This window comes from Manis pentadactyla, chromosome 1 (genome assembly GCF_030020395.1).
Source record: "Manis pentadactyla isolate mManPen7 chromosome 1, mManPen7.hap1, whole genome shotgun sequence".
Classification (NCBI taxonomy): Eukaryota; Metazoa; Chordata; class Mammalia; order Pholidota; family Manidae; genus Manis; species Manis pentadactyla.
This window is the reverse complement of record NC_080019.1, coordinates 17,785,820-17,801,212: the sequence shown is the minus strand read 5'-3', so window position 1 is coordinate 17,801,212 and position 15,393 is coordinate 17,785,820.

Genomic DNA, 15,393 nt, shown 5'->3' with positions numbered 1-15,393 from the left:
CAGTTAACAAATGAAAAAAGGAGTAGGTGAAAAGGAATGACAGAATCAGAAAGGTACTGTATTGTAATTTCTAATCAAATAATGGATCTGTATGATGATCATCAGTGACTGCTATCTCACCAGGGGAGGGATTACCAGAAGTGCACAGTACATCCTGTGAAGGCATTCTGGCCAAAAAATGGAAACTGAATTGATCAAGCCTCACCTCTAGATTTAAATGACCTACATAAAGGAAAGATTTAAATGACCTACATAAAGGAAATATAGTAGAGAGAAAAATACATTAAATGACACAATAGAGACAGTTCAGCAAAGTCCAGAATGTGGACCTTCTATGGGACCCAGTTTCTTCAATAAGTTAACAGCCAAGAAAAAAAGAAGGTGGGAAAACTATTAAGAGATCTAACAGACATACTAGTGAAATGCAATTATGTAGACCTTATTTGGCTTCTGCTTCAACCAAAAGTTAGAAAAAACATGACACAATTGGGAAAATTTGGATATTGACTGAAAATCTGATGATATTTGGAATTGTTAAGTTTCTGTGTTGAACTGATGATATTGTTGTGATATATTTTTTCAGAAGAGTTCTTATCTTTTAGATACAGCTAATGAGATATTTGCTGGTGAACCAATATGATGTTTACATTGCTTAAAAAATAATACAATTCAGTTGGCAGGAGGGAATGAGGAGAGACATAAGGAAAAGGAGATTGGCCATGGTTGCCAATTATTGGTGGCTTCTTTATACTTACGTTTTCAATTTCATATAATTAATGGTAAAACACACAAATAAAACCCTCAGCTCCCATAACAGTGCACTTACCCAGTTTTTCTCCTACCTCCCTGACCATTTCCTTTTTCCTGTCATGTGCTTCTCCTTCTCTGCCTGTCCCATATGACCTGGCATTTTGTTTTCAGCCCACTGCTCGTCTCACTGGTACCTCCTCCCCTTGCGTGATTTCAGCCAGCAACCTTACGGCTCTACCGACCACCTCACTACCTGCCATTGGTTTCCAAACTGGTATCTCTGGCCCAGATCTCACTCCCTCTGAGCTTTCAAATCTCACAACCAACCATCAAGTGATTTGATCTCCTGGAAATCTCAGGCATCCTTTAAATGCAATATATCCAAAACTGATCTTCCATCTTCTTGCAATCTCAGACATCCTTTGAAGGCATCCTTAAAAAAAACTGATCTTCATCTTCACACTGAAGCTGCCCTTCATTCTGTGGCATCTGCCCCCATTAGTGGCATCACGCATAGTCATTCAAGCTCAAAACCTGGAAGTCAGTCTTGATGTTATTTTTTTAATCTCACTTCCTAAATCATCAGGTAGTGTTAATTTTCTCTCCTGAGTGTTTCTTGAATCTGTTATTAATTTTTCCATTCAGCAAATATTTATTTAGCACCTACTACCTGCTAGGCTTTAATCTTGGTGCTAGAAACACAGCATTAAATAAAATGGAAAAAATCCTGCTCTTACAGAGCTTACATTTTAGTTGTAGATGTTCCTTTTCTCTTTCCTGAATTACTGATATAGCCTTCTAAGTAGCGTCCAGCCTAGAGCCCTTCAAGTACATCTGCCACAACAGTGGCCCTCAAAATGTTGTCTCTGTAGCCACAGAAGCATCACCTGGAATTTGCTAGGAATGCAAATCCTCAGGCCTCACACCGAGCCTACTGAATGGGCACCTCACTGAATGGGGCCTAGAAATCTGTTTTAAAAGCCCTCAAAGTGATGCTCATGCACATGCTAAAGTTTGAAATGCACTGCTTTAAAAAACCATCAGAGAGATTGATCTAAAATGCAAGTTTGGCCAGGTCATTTCCCAGCTTAGAGGTGGTACGATGTCCCTTCATCATTACCCCAGATTCAATAAATCTCCCTGATACTGGAAAAAGCCCACTCCAGGGAGAGGTACACATGCCTTCTGGCCTCCCTCAGCTCATCTCAGCCATGAACTTAATGCCTGAACATCTTTTAGGGCTTAATTCTGGTCTGACTTCCTCTAAGATTTCCCTCCTTGTTATCTCCACCCAAGTCAAAAGCCCTACTTCTGTGATTTTATAATACTGTGCATATGTCCATCATTTTTGTGCCCATCATCTGCATGCCCATCATTGTATATGCCACATATAAACTCTGGAGCCTGATTAGTGATGTGAATTTGGGAAAGAAATTCATACTCTTCACTTCTTCACCTATAAAATGGATTAATAGCTCCTACATTATAAAGGTATGAGAATATGTATAGTGCTGGCTGGCATTTGGTAAGAGCTCAGTGTTGCCTATGTTTATGAATTATTTTTGTGTGTGCATCTCCTCACTAGATTATAACTGCTTGAGGGCAAGGGCCTGGGAGTTAGTCAGCAATGTTCCAGTACCTAGCATGGGATCTGCCACCTAATAGGAGCTCAATACATATTTGTAAACAGATTAATTTCTCAGATGTTAATTTCAATTCAGATAGAAGGCTCCATGAGTGGACTCTAAGTTATTAATGGTGAAACATTTAATAATAGGGTAGTACACTGAATCAGAATTGGAATGAATGAGACATACATGTCATAGTTCAGTTGACTTCATTCTACTTAACGTTTCTTCCTGCCAATCATGCTAATTGTGCAGAACAATCTCACTACCAGTTTATTATTTTGCAAAATTGCTTTGCACACATTTAAATGGGCCTTTCCTTAACAAGAAAATGCATAAATGCATATATACTGTAAGACGTTATTGCCCACTAACTTTTACTTCTACTTTCACAGCAGTAGAACCTAGCCCTGAATGAGTACCTTTCCTAAATGTGTTTGTTTTCCCTGCTCAAGATTTCTGGAGCCTGTAATATCCAACTGCTATGCTTTGACACTCTCACTTTTATGAAAAACCTCTCCATTTTGTCTGAATGAGCTATAAACTTTTCCGGGCAGAGAGACCCTGTACCTTTGTAAAATTCTACCTTTTCAAAACTCTTCCCACACTACAAGTAGCAAAATACAGTGGATTTGCTAGATCATTCTTAATATTAGCCTAAGGAAAAATACATGGCACTAAGTCTCAGAAAATCTGCAACAATAGTTTTCTGCCAGCATAACAATTTTTTTAAATTAAAGATAAAATAGTCTTCTTTCCCAGTAAGTAAGAGAGGCTACCCTGACCTCTTCAGTTACACTGTGGGGAATTCAGACTATTAGTTCATGCTTAGCCGCAAGAATCCTTGGATAAGGTATGTCTTACCACCTTACGTTTCTTCTCTCTCAGTCTAGACATCACAGTGCGACTTAGACCGCAGACCTCCCTGACAGTGGGCTCCTAAAATTATAGAGAGAACAGCAGAAAACTTCTTTCCCCGTATTCTTTATTACTTCCTGGACACACATTATTCAATGCCAGCTAACGCACAGAGGGAGGGAAATATACAATCTGGAATAGGTCTTAAAGGGTTGTCTCCTTTGTCTGTCATCTTTGATGTGCTAGAATATCTGGCATCAGGCCCAGAAAACCGAGATTTACTTCCCCTTCTTTGAAGTTCTCTATTTCCTCTAGGTAGGGATACTCAGCAGCAAGCAAATGTTCTTTGGCTCAGTTTAGCTTAAAGGCCCCTAGATTGCAGCACTCCAGCACACAAGCTTTCTCCCCGGGGTATCTGTATGAATGTGTTCCTTCCTTGCTCCAGTACTCTCCCAGGAAAATTCTCTCTCTCTAGCAGTGTTTTCAACGGATAGAAATTAATCCTCATCAGTCTTCAATCCTACAATGTAATGTCTGGATTCTTGCATGTTGGTTAGCTTCCAGATTAATCTGTTTGTTCAATAAATATTTACAGAGTATCTACCAGGCTGTCTTATAGGTCCACAAGCAATGCAGAATTCCTGATTTCATGGAACAGTCATCCTCACAGATCCTGCAAATGTCCTGTGAAACAGTTTCAAGCAGGCAGCCTGTAGTATGTAAGAAGCAGCACAAAGACCCAGAATAGCACAGGCAGAGTTGCATTCTCAAAGCTCTCACCATTACCCTCTGGGTCTATTTTTCTCATAGATAGGCTGCATACTTTGCTTCTTATATTCCAAGAAACATTGCACTTAACTGCAGGTGGTATGGGAATACATTTGAGAAATTTTAAGAAAGAACATAAGGGAAATGACTCACTTCATTGAAATTCATGTCAATAGTGTATCTGGAATGATCCACGTTACTAGCTTGGGGTACAAACATAACCACTTCACTTTTATTTATTCAGTCTATTGCTCCAGCACCCACCTGCTTTTAGTGATAGGAAGTTCACTTGTTTCCCAAGGCTTCCTGCAAACAACCTCCTTTGGCAGGAACACTAGGGACTTACTCAGTTCAAAAGCGATTTGTCTCACTGCAAAAATCCAGGAAGAAAGAGAAAACCAGGAAGTGTGACCAGTCCACTAACACTGTGGCTTGGGTCTCTGCCATATGAGGTTCCAGGTGGGTCCTGCACATTCTGATGCCAGGAAATTTGTTCATGGTTGCTACGATACTCTCTTTTGAGTCAGCTCTTTTCTTCCCACCATCCCAGCAGTATCCCTGCTGAGCTCTGAGGCCACATCTCTTAGATCACACTCACATGCTCAGCCATTTCCCCTAATACTTAGCACAGTGCCAGGTGGACCACAGCTGGACAAGAACCCAGCTCAGCCTCCTGTCATTCTGGCATAAGTCTTTCCCATGAAGCCTTGTCTGGCCTGCTGTGGCATCTTTCCCTGCCATGGGACCATCTCAGCAGGTCCCAGCAAGGTGCCCTTGATGTTGGCCATCAAGGGGAAAGGAAGATGTGGCTAAGGAACAAACACACCTCATTTTGCACCCTAGATTTACACCTACACACAAACTATCACAGGTAAGGGTTGCCTATTTGCCTGAAATTTTCATAACTTGGAGGGTCTTTTAGATGATTCTCTAAGTGAAGCAATGCCTCCAAGAGACTGTTCTTGACTATACAGTAGAAGAAGTGGCACCTCCCTGCATCACTAACTTCTCATAAGGAAAGGTCTGCATTGAAGACTGGCTGTTGAGTGAAGCCAATAATCATTATTCAGGGCTTGAATGCTCATGGGGGCGACAGTTAATTAGACCTTTGTTTTACGCCTTAACATCTGGTAGTTTTACCAAGAATGAGCATTTTCATAATTGAGGAAGATATTAAAGAGAAAATGTTCATGTATTGTTTATATTGCTGCAACCCCACTGTAAGTCAAGGGAGATCTATACTCCTCTCCCAGTTTCCCTTAATGTTAATATCTTATGTTATCATGGTACTTTTGTCAAAATTAAGAAAACAACATATTACTGTTAATAAATACCAGTTTTCCTGCCAATGTCCCTTGTTCCAGAATACAATATAGGACCTGGTGCTGCATTTAGATCAGGCACCACTTTGTTCCTAGCTTCTGCTCATCACATTTCCCTCTTAGGATACCCTTTCCTCTCTGCCTTAAGGCTTACCTATTCTTCAGGCCCGTTCAAATCTTTTCTTTGCAATGTCTTTCCTAATTGTTCCTGTCCTCAGCGATTTCCCTAACTTACAAACTCCAGAACCACTTTGGTCTGAATCATGTATTTGGAACATGGCACAGGCTGACCTGTGTTGCTCTGTATCTTTTCATATTTTATTTGCCAGTTAGCATGTAAGGGAAGGATAATTTCTCATTCATTTTCTTATCCTAGTACATGTGCAGGCATTGTGTTCTCAATAACTATTTACTGGTAATGAATTTATTTATTCGTGTTATGTTATTTTACCATTAGCATAAACAATTAAAGGAGGCTGTATATGTTGACTGAATCCTTAGAGGCTTAAGGTTACCACATTTATATATATGTTAGAGACATACCTTGAATAATGATAACGACTAATATTTATTGAGTGCTGACCATACATGAGGCACTCTGCTAAATACTTTACATGCTAGCCTTGTAGTTAATTCTGTTGAAACTATGTGGCAACTACTATAGTTATCCCCAGTTAAGGATAAGTAATTTGCCCAAGACAACACAACATGCAAGTGATGGAGCCAGAACTCATACACAAACATTTCGGCTCCAGAGCACATGCTCCTAACCACGTGACTATAAAAAGCTTTCTGTCCCAGCAGTGATTTCAGATGACTGGTCTACACTTGATGCCTTGTTTTTATCAGCATCCAGTCTTTCCTTAACTTCTAAAACCTGGTGTTCTCAGTAACCTACTGACACTGTTCTTGGAAGCTTCAAATTACTTTTTTCTTACTAGTTCCGATAGCCTAATAATTTGTCCCATGGCGTTGGGTTGGGGCTTACAAGCTATTTTGCATAATGTCCTATCTCTCTGCTCTCCAAGGGCAGGGACTTTGTGTCCTTGACCCAGTACTAAGCTTTGAACACCATAAAATACAACACCCACTATTTGCTATTCCTCTTTGTGATGATATTTTGAAAGTATCCAATTTTTTAAATTATAAAAAGGTTTATGTGCATGAAGAAACGCTAAAGCATAAATAAGACAGTAATAAGTGGGAGACACCTCCTTATCCTCCCTATTCCTCAGGGACGGGTGGCTTGAAATGGTCACTTCGGCACAGATTGTTAAAAATGTATGAATATTTTTAATCGCAAGAGATTGAAGTTGTAATTAAAGTCCTAATTAACTTATAATTAAGTTAACTTTATTATAAAAGATAAGACAGGCTCATGATAAAAAAATTGGAAACCTTTGAACTAGGCAGTAGAATAAATGCAAACTAAAATCTCTCCAAGTCCCACTTTTCAGAGGAAACTGCTGTTGAAAGTTTACTATTGTAAAAACTCCAGGTTTCTGTACATATAAGCTCTTTGTGTTTTGGTTTTGCTTTGGCAGGAATAGAATTCCTGTGGCCTGACCTCCCCCATCCAGGTGTTCCTAGTCAGCTCTCCCTGACCCTGTTACCCATTCTTTTTCTCACAGTCTGGCCACTCTCATTTTCTAGACACTGACCAACACTTCCTCTTTCTCAGGCTTCCTTTTTCTGATGCCAGGCAGTGAGTTTATCTGGAATGTCTGTTCTTTAAATATCTTTATCCTCAGAGAGTTTATCCATTCCCTGGCCAGACTACCACCTTCTTTCATTCTTTTCTCTTGCTTCCAGATTTCTTTTTCAGACTTTCTCAATCCACGCACATTCCTCAGTCCCTTCTGGTCTGACGTACATCCACCATCCCATAAAATGATATTGGAAGGGTCCTGAGACATTTCTTAATCACAGAAATTCTCTTAGACCCCCACCTTATGGGCTTCTGGGTACCATCTACTCTCTTTCCTTTTAGAAGCACTCCCTTCCTGGTTTTCGAGACATTACAAAATCCTAGTTCTTCCTCTGCCTTTTAAGCTGGTGCCTCTCTTCCCCTACTGCTGCCCCTTGGGGTCTTTTTTTTCCTGATCTCTGTCTCCCTGGTATCTCTCCAGGGAATGTCTTCACCTGCCACAGTTCAGAACAGCCCTCAAGTCCACATGTCCACCTAGAACGAACCTCCCCCAAACTCCACTTCCACGTTTGCAACTATCTACTGGTCAGATTCACAATTTTACTTCGAGGTTAACATCAACATTTAAACTCATACCAGCTAAAAATTGTCCTCTTCCTGACTTCCTTATTTCTGTAAATGGTACCACCCCCTCTTAGTCAACTAAGGAACATATTGGCCGCTTTCCTCCCTGGGGCCCCCTGAGTCGCACCAGTTGCTTCTCTCATGAAGTCTACTGCTCTTTTTGCCTGCTTTTCGCATGTAGTCCTACCACCTCATTGCTTCTCAGCTGCACTTTTATAGGCTTCCGATTGTTTTATCTTCATTCCCCCCTTCATGGTGTATCTACTCACAAGTCGCCAGGTAAGTCTTCCCAAAAACCTGACTCTAACCCTGAGCTGCCCTGCTAAAACTCTTCAGTGACAAGCCCCTGCCTATGTGTCAAAGACATGTTCTTCGACATAGTTCTAGAAATCCTGCATAACAGCAATTCTCAAACCCTTTTGTGTTAGGATCCCTTTTCACCCTTAAAAGTTATTGAGGACTCCAAAGCACTTTCATCTAAAAATAACAATTAAAAAACCCATCACATGTTAATGTAAATACCATGTTTTATGAAAAGATAGGTATTTTTTACAAGAACAAAAAATATATTTAGTGAGGAGAGTGGCATTGTTTCAAATTTTTGTAAATCTCTCAAATGTCTGACTTAATAGAAGACAGCTGTAATCTCCTATCTGCTCCTGCAGTCCATGTGTTGTGACATCACAGGTCATGTAGCCTCTGGAGAATTCCACGGTAGCCTTAGAAGAATGAAAAGGCAGTAACATCAGAGTACGAATGGGGAAATAGGTTTGACCTCACAGACTCTTGGAAAGGGACCCAGGTCTCCGGATCGCACAAGAACCATTACTCTGCTCTTCCCCTCGGCTCCTCAACTAAACCTCCTACTCCAGTTAAACCGGAGCATTCTTTATCCCCTAAACACAGCCACATGTTCATGGCTGTTCTCTGAAATAGGTGTTTTGATCAAATAGTGTGTGTAGTGGGAAATCCCCATGGTTTGCCAATGTACAGGTATATATGAAAAAAGAAAGGATAAGGTTTTTTTTCCTGCTTTACTGGAAAACACTCTAGACTGGGAATCAAGGAAATTAGATGCTAGTGATAATTCTGTAGCTACCATTTGGTGTCATATTGGACAAGTCATTTAATTTGGTTCACTTCTTGGTTCTCAGCTCCAATCTGTTTTGTAGCTCGCTGTCTTCTCTCTCAGTTAACTATAAACTGCTGCCTTTTTATGAATGCGTAAAAAAAAAATCAGGTTCTCTGTGTTTGCAGTTTCTAATGACTATCTTGAAGGGCTTCAAGAAAGAGTCCCCTAGAACCTGTGCTGAATTTCTTTTTCTTAAAGATTGAGATATAATCAACACACACCATTACATTAATTTCAGGTGTACAACATAATGATTTGATTTTTGTGTATATTGTGAGGCAATCACCACCATAAGCCTAATTAACATCTATCACCGCAGTTACAAAATTTTTTTCTTGTGATGAGAACTTTTAAGATTTACTCTCTTAGCAACTGTAAAATATACAATACAGTATTGTTAACTATAGCCACCATCCTGTAAATTACACCCCCAGGACATATTTATTTTATAATTGGAGGTTTGTGCCTTTTGACCCCCAGCAACCCCCCTCTGCCTCTGGCAACCACCAATTTATTCTCTGTATTAATGAGCTCAGTTTTTTGTTTTTGTGTATTTAGATTTCACATAATAGTGAGCTCATGTGGTATTTGTCTTTCACTGACTGATTTCATTTAGTATAATGCCCTCACAGTCCGTCCATGTTGTTGCGAATGGCAAGATTTCCTTTTTTATGGTTGAATAATATTCCATTGTATATATGTACCACCTTTTCTTTATCCATTTGTCTATTAATGGACAGTTAGTGTGTTTCTTGAATTGTAGATAGTATTCATTAAGTTTGGAATAAATTGCCAATATATTTTGTGAAATCTGGAACAATTTCAGCCATTGTTTTTTCAGTTCCTTTTAATGTTCTCCTTTCCCTCCTCTCTCCTCTCCTGTAGGGATTCACTTACCCATTATCACACACCCTGATGGTTTGGAGTTTTTTGGGGGTGGTTTTGCCTTTTTTTTCTCTCTCTGTTTCATTTTAGATAGTTTCAATTGCTGTATCTTTAAATGTCTTCAAATTTTCTAATCTTTTCTTAAAACAGAGAGTCTAGTCTCTGTTCATCCCCTCCAATGTGTATTTCATCTCAGATATTATATTTTTCATCTCTAGCAATTTTATTTGTGTTCTTTTTTTCTTTCTTTCATATCTCTTCTTAACATGCACATGTTTTCCTCTACCTTCTAGAGCATATGGAGTATATTTATGATAGCCACTTTAACATCTTTATCCACTAATTGTATAATTCATTTCACTGGGTCTGTTTTGATTAAGTGATTTTTGTCCTCATTATAGACCATGTTTTCTTTCTTCTTTGGCATATTTTTCGTCTCCTTTGCATGCCTGGAAATTTTGACTGGATGCCAGATATTGTGAATTTCATACTGTGCACACTGGTTGTCTTTATTAGTATTCTTGAACTTTGTTCTGGGGTGCAGTTAAGCTACTTGGAAACAGTTTGATCTTTCAAAGCTTGCTTTTAAGATTTTTTAGATGGGACCAGAGCAGCCTTCAGACTAGGGCGAATTGGCCCTATTCCTGAAGCAATACCTTTCTGAGTACTCGGTTGCCCTGTGTAGTATGAGGTTTTTCCATGCTGGCTGCGTTAACTTTGTGTAATCTCTGCGGATTATTACAACTGCTCCTTTCTGTTGGTTTTTATCCCCCTGGCTCTCAGCACATGCACAAACTGATCAGGAAGCAGCTGAAGATTCAAAGGGAAATCTCCACAGATTCCTAGAGGTGTCATTATATGGGTCCTTCGTCTCTTTGCATCAGTCCTCTGCGAACTCTGTCCTGCAAATTCTGGCTCACTTGGTCTCCCTGAATCCCCAGCTCTGTTTCCTTTACTCCGGGAGCCACCAGAGTCTGTTTGGGTTTCTCCTTCCTGCACTGCAGCCTGGAAACTTTCTTTAAGCACTAAATTGGGGCAATTCCAAGGCTCACTTTATTCATTTTCATTCTCTCAGGGATTGCTCTCCTGTACTGCTGATGTCCAACGCCTGAAAATGGTTGCTTCCTATGTTATGTTCACTTTCAGTAAGTTTTAAAGTTATGTCTTTTGCATTCAAGTCCTTGATCAATCTAAAATAGATTTTTTTGCCTTTTAATGGCATAGAATAGGTATTTGGACTGACTTAGGTCCCTTCCAAACACATGTATTGAAGCCTTATCCCCACAATATGACTGCATGTGGAGAGAGGGCCTTGAAGGAGGTAAATAAGGGTAAATGAAGTCATAGGGCAGGGCCCTAATCTAATAGGACTGATATCCTTACAAGAAAAGGAAGAGACACCAGGAGAGTGTGCACACACAGAGGAGAGGCCATGTAAGGACACAGGGAGAAGGCACCATCTGCAAGCCAAGGAGGGAGGTCTCATCAGAAACCAGCTCTGCCAGCACCTTGATCTCGGACATCGAGCCTCCAGAACTGTGAGGAAAATTAATTTCTGCGGTCTAAGCCACCCAGTCTGTGGTATTTTGTTATGGCAACGCTAGCAGACAAATACAGTAGGGATCTAACTTTTTTTTAAACAGATAACCAGCTATCCTAATATGCTTATTGACCGTCTCATCTTTTCCCCCCAGAACTGCAGTGCAGCCTCTGCCGTGTATGAAACATCCTGTTTCTGAGCTCTCTATTCTGTTCCACTGGTCAGTCTGTCTATTCTTGCACCAAGACAATACTGTCGTAACTATTAGGGTTTCATAATGTTTTAATATCTGCCGGGCAAGTTCATCCCCATAAAGGCATTTGGAATCGGTTCATCACGGTTCACCAACAGCAATGTAAGGATTTTAATTGTGCTGTATGGAAACCATAGATCAACTTAAGGAGTCTGACATATTTAGAGTACTGAATCTTTCAGTTCACTAATAGGTGAGCTTTCTTACTTCTCTTTTAATGTCCTTCAAAGAATTTCATGGTTTAGCCATAAGAATTTTGCACTTTTTTTGTGTGTGAGATTTGTTCTTAAGTAACTTTTTGCACTTGCTGCCCTTATAAATGGACATTTAGAGTCTATTTGCTCTTGGTGGCTGTTTATTTAAATGCAACTGACTTTTATGTATTGACTCTTTGGCCAAACACCTCGACAAATTCCAACAATTTGTCTCTTAGAGCCTTTTGGGTTTTCTGTGAATGTATATCATCAGTGAAAAATAACTGGTTGTGTTCCTTCCTTTCTTTCCCTTGCCTCTCATCTCTTTCTCTTGATTTAGTGCTCTGGCTTAGGGTATCCCACACATTGTTGAATAGCAGTGGATCTTTTTGCATTGTTCCTCATTTTATAGGGAATATTTTCAATGTTCCCCGTCTAAAATGATAGTTCATGTAAGTTTTGGCAGTTATTCTTTATCAAGTGAGAAAGTTCTCTTCTGTCTCTAACTTGATAGGGATTTTTTAAATAAAAAAATGAGTGATGTATTAAGAAACAAGAAGTGTTGGTGAGGATGTGGAGAAAAGGGAACCCTCCTACACTATTGCTGGGAATGTAAATTGGTGCAGCCACTGTGCACAGCAGTATGGAGTTTCCTTAAAAACCTAAAAATAGAAATACCATTCAACCAGTAATTTCACTGCTAGGAATTTACCTGAAGAAAACAAAATCCCTGGTTTGAAAAGATATATGCACCCCTATGTTTATCATGCATTATTTACAATGGCTAAGATATGGAAGCAACCTAAGTGTCCATCAATAGATGAATGGATAAAGGAGATGTGGTGCATATACACAATGAAATACTATTCAGCCATAAAAAAGAAGGAAATCCTACCATTTGCGACAATGTGGATGGACCTAGAGAGTATTATGCTTAGTGAAATAAGCCAGGTGGAAAAAGAAAAATACCATATGGTTTCACTTATTTGTGGAATCTAAAAACAAAACAAAATGAACAAAATAGCAGTAGACTCATAGACCACAAGAAGTGTCTGGTGGTCACCATGGGGAAGGGGTTACAGTGGGTGGGTGGGGAAGGTGAGGAAAATAAAGGGGCACAAAAATTCTCAATCATAATATAAGTTGGTCGTGCGGATGGCAGTACAGCATGGAGAATATCGTCAATGATTCTGCAACACCTTCCAGTTGACTGATAGTAACTGTACCAGTTGGGGTGAGGATTTATTAATGTGGGTAACTGTAGAATCACTGTGCTGTATACTTGAAACCAATATAAGACTACATATCAATTATACTTCAATTAAAAGAAATGAGTCACACATTTAAACAATTTTTATTCTACAACTGTTGAAATGATCACATGGTTTTCTCCTTTAATATTTTATGTGATGATTGACATAGATTTTCTAACATTAAACTACTCTTGCATTCTTTGGATAAACACACAGCTTAGTCATGGTGTATTTTGTTTTTCTGTACATGCTAGATTCAGCTTGCTAATATTTTATTTAAAATTTTTGCATCATGTTCCTAAATCAGATTGACCTATAATTTTCTTTTTGTGTACTATCCTTTTCTAGTTTTAGTATCAGTTAAAATGTGTCAGAGAATGCATTCCTGAGTTTTCCCTCTTTTTACATTTCTGTGTAAGTTTGTATCAGACTAGAATTATTCATTTCATAAAGTTTGGTAAATTTGCCTATTACATATCTATAATAGATTTCTATATAACATATTTCTCTTGAGTCAGTTTTGGGATATATTTTTACACAAATTTGTGCACTTTGCCTTTATTTTCAAATTTATATTGACATAAGCTTGTCTCTAGACTCTTAATGTCCGTGGGTATAAGAGGTAATGACTCACTTTTCAATCCTAGTGTGGATCACTTGTTCCCTTCCTCTCTCTCTCCCTTGATCAATCTTACAAGAAATTGGCCTTTTACTAAAAATTTTCAAAGAATTAACTTTGTTTTTGTTGATCTTCTTTTTTTAAATTGTTTTCTAATTTGTTAATTCCTGCTTTTATATTTATTATCTCTTTCCTGAAGGCTTAAAGTGTTTTTTTTTCCTAACTTATTAGTTGGACATTTAACACATTAATTTTCAATCTCTATTCTTTTCTATAACACTCCCTCAAAGTGCCAATTTCACTTCATTCCACAAGTTTTGATATGGTCAAGTTTCATTAATTTCTAAGTGTTTTTAAATTTAATTTTGATTTTCTAAACCATGAGTTCATAGTCTATTTTTAATTTATCAGTGTATGTGGTTTTTATCTATCTTTTTGTTATTGATACTGTCTCATAAATTTTTGGGATTGTTCTCTAATTTGGAAAAGCCTTGATCTAGTTTCTTTTATGCATAAGCTATAAGATTTCTGGACATTTCAAGTTTCTAGGGCAGGACTAATTTTAAATAGGCTTTGAATTGATAACATTCAATAAATTTGTCATGAAAACTGATGTACTTGTTTATTAGAGTGTTATGAATTTTATGTTATCTTGGATGATATCAGAATTTTGTCCTATCAGCAAGATATTTATATTTTTCCCAATGTATTTTTATGCATCATTCTCTTCATTAATTGTACTACCAAATAATCAAAGAACCTATTATTTCTGTTTGAAAGGGATCTATTTTTCTTTAAAAAATTATGATTTTGGGTACAACTTGAAAACTTTTTGTTACAAATTGCTTTATGTCAGAATAATTCCTGTTGATTTAATCAATCATTTTTATCACTTTCCCATTGTTATAATTTTAATTGAATTTTCCTTCTGTGGTTGAATATATAAATTTAAAGAAGACAAAAGAAAATAACCTTCACATTTGTCCAAACCAGGCATTTTTATTGTTCCAAACATTTATACAAATTGCAGTTAAAATGGCATTACTGGCTGTATCAAATCTCTGAATAAATATTTGCAAAAACGAAACTAGATTTTGATTTGACTCACTTTTCCAAATCTTTGAAAATACAAGTTTTTCCTTGAAGTGCAAGACCTGAACAGCCTTAGTGGGCAGATCATCTGGATACATTTAGTTTCTTTCAAGAAAAATCCAAGTTAGCGTATGTATCAGTTTGCTAGGGCTGCTGTAACATGATACCAGACTGGGTACCTTAAACAACAGAAATTTCCTCACAGTTCCGGAAGTCCAAGATAAAGTTGGCAGGCTTGGTTTCTCTTGAGGCCTCCCTCCTCGGCTTGCAGGCGGCCGTCTTCCCACTGTGTCCTCACGTGGTCTTTTCACCTGGGTATGCATTCCCTGGGTCTCTTTGCATCTTCTAACCTCTTATAAGGACACCAGTCAAACTGGATTCAGGCCCATCCTAACAGCCTCATTTTAACCTCATCACCTTTCTAAAGACCCTATGTCCAAGTACAGCCCCATTCTGAGGTACTAGTAGTGGTTAGAGATTTAACACATACAGTCCATCTGGACAAACTGCAATGACATACAACTTGGGAAAATACAGATGAAATGAAAGGAATGAGTCTTATCTGGCATAGGTGCAAACTTACTAAGTTTTAAAGTCCTATTTACATTCCTTTGTTCTCATGTTCACAGTAGGAGTGCTTCCTTAGACAGACCATGGCTGTGTTCAATGGCAGGCTATAATCACCCAGAAAGCACTTTGTTGAATAACAGAAAGATGATTTCAAGCTGGCAAAAAAAGTTAAAAATAGCTCTTAAGATTTTCCATTATAACTGTGTCATACAACAATTCCCATCTGATTAGTATTTGTTACATCTGGTGTGGCATCT